We start from the raw sequence: 2,608 nt of genomic DNA on the forward strand, positions 1-2,608 counted from the left end.
TCTGCACTCCCAGAACACGTTCAGGAAATCATTCTGCTCACACCAACCCCTCTCAGCACACACTGCTCCTCCTTGGACAAATATTCCAGAAGTCTTTATGATGTTTTTCCCCATTCCCCACTTCCATCAATGCCCAGAGTCACAGAAAATCACAGCTGGGACGTTTCCAGTCCATGCAGAGCAGGGCCAAGGCACAGAAAACGCTCAGAACTGCTCCTGTGGAGCTCTGAACACCTCCAAGGAGGGGATTGTTGGAGTCTGAGATACAGATTGTGTGCCCTTGTTTTTAATACTTAGTTATAGGATTCAAAAAAACACTGAATTTCATATAATATGAAATTCATGGGCATGTTTTCATGGTGATACATGAGAACAAATGCTAAAGTTAAATAAGAAAAGTGTAAATGTGTAGATTAGAAATGCTAAAGTTAAATAAGAAAAGTGTAAATGTGTAGATTAGAAAGTTTTCTTAAGTCACTGGGTGAAAAAGTTAAAGTTTGGAGTTTAAACTAGTTTAGAGAACAGAAGACAAAATAGAAGATTTAAAGTGTTGTCTCTTGTCCTTCTTCTTTCTTCTTCATGTTCTTCTCCTAGAGGTTTTTGGGTAGCAGTAGGTGATTGGATAGAGAATGCCACAGTGCAGCACTCAGGTGTTGGGTCATTGGGTCACTAAGAAAAACAATTTACTTGGCATCTGTTAATTGGGTAAATGGACATATAAAAGACCTTGCAGATCTTTGTTTGCCATTTTTCACCTTTCTATCTTAGTGCACATAGCTCCTTGTACCTTGTAATGCTGATAAGAAAAAATAAACAACTGAGACTGAACAAGAGAAAACTGCCTCTGTCTCATCAATCTTCAGTTCAAAGGGAAAAAGAACCCAAATCCAAAAGTCCTATAACTAGACAGGAGATCCCAGTTCTCTGGCCAAACCTTGGACAACAGCATCTGAGCACTATGGTGGTGAGAACAGTCATTTCACACCCCCAGACACCCTTGTCCCCAGGGTGTCCCCTGGGCCAGAGCCCGGCCTGGCCGAGGCAGGGAATAACGAGGAGCTGCCAGGAACCAGAGCCCTCAGAGCTGAGACCCCTCCAGAACGGGAGGATCTGCCTGTTCCAGCTGCTGGCACTTGTGGGGTAGATGGTGGAGCCAGTCAGGAACTGCAGACTCCCCATGGCCGAGCTGTGGCCACAACAGAAACCCCTCCTTGTCCCCCTGTCCCTCCCCTCTGTGCCCCACTGCTCCAGCACCTGTCCTGGATGGGGCCTAGGGAAGGAGCAGGAATTGTCCCCAGGGCCTTGGGGAGCCTCAGCAAAGCCCAGCTGCTGCTCCCTGGAGCCCCAGAGCTGCTCCAGCCCTGGCCCTGCCATGGCCACACCAGGCTGGGCTGGTTCTGCCTCCTGCAGCTCCCCAAGTTCTCCACCTGCACAAGTCAAGCCATGACTCAGAGCTCTCCCAGCGTGACAGTGACTCAGCACTTGGATTTTACAGGATTGCATGGAAATTTCCTCCTTTTCCACCTAAAGCCAAGTTGGTGCTGTGTCCCCTCGATGGCTCAGCCCTGCTGGAGCACAGAGCAGCTCTGGAGCTGCAGCCCTGGGCACTTGGAAATGTTCCAGCAGCACCATCTCATCAGGGTTTTACACACAGAGCTGCCCAAGGCAGGCCCTGGGCTGCCCCCAGGGGAATTGGGGAATGTGGGAGATGATCCCTGCAAACCCTCCTCTCCTTCCCTATGGATAAAGACAGGGAGCCACCGTCCAGCTCTCCTGCAGATGTTCTGTGGGGTCCCAGAACCTCTCCTGAGCTCCTGCAGCTCTGTCAGGGCTTTTGGCAGCTGGAAACGTGTGGGCTTCCCTTTATTTCCTCCTGTAAGGAGCTGCAGACACAAAGCCACCCCCAGCACTCTGCCACGGTTTGTTGTGCTCACATTTATCTCCTGCAGCCTGAGCAGGGCTGATCTGATCCCACTGCCCTCAGCTCACTGCCAGCACGCTGCAGGGGCACAAATGGGGCACTGAGGGTGGGCTGGGAACCTGTGGGGCACAAATGGGGCACTGAGGGTGGGCTGGGAACCTGTGGGGCTGCAGGGGCACAAATGGGTGACCCCAGGCAGGTTTGGGAGCCTGTGCTGCTGCACACACACAGATTGGTGACCCCAGACTGGTTTAGAAGCCCATGGGGCTGCACACACAGAAATTGGTGACCCCAGACAGGTTTGGGGACCCATAGGGCTGCACACACACAGATTGGTGACCCCAGGCTGGTTTGGGAACCCATGGGGCTGCACACACACAGAAATTGGTGACCCCAGGCAGGTTTGGGAACCCATGGGGCTGCAGGGGCACAAATTGGTGACCCCAGGCAGGTTTGGGAACCCATGGGGCTGCACACACACAGAAATTGGTGACCCCAGACAGGTTTGGGGACCCATGGGGCTGCACACACACAGAAATGGGTGACCCCAGGCAGGTTTAGGGTCCCCAGCCCACCCTGGTACCCCCAAGCCCGGGGCCTGGCAGGGATGGGTCACTCACAGTGTTCCCAGCCTCGGCGGCCAAGCGCGCGGCGTAGCGAGCGATGAGCCGGTGCTCCTCGTCCAGC

This window comes from Parus major, unplaced genomic scaffold, assembly GCF_001522545.3.
Source record: "Parus major isolate Abel unplaced genomic scaffold, Parus_major1.1 Scaffold276, whole genome shotgun sequence".
Taxonomy (NCBI): domain Eukaryota; kingdom Metazoa; phylum Chordata; class Aves; order Passeriformes; family Paridae; genus Parus; species Parus major.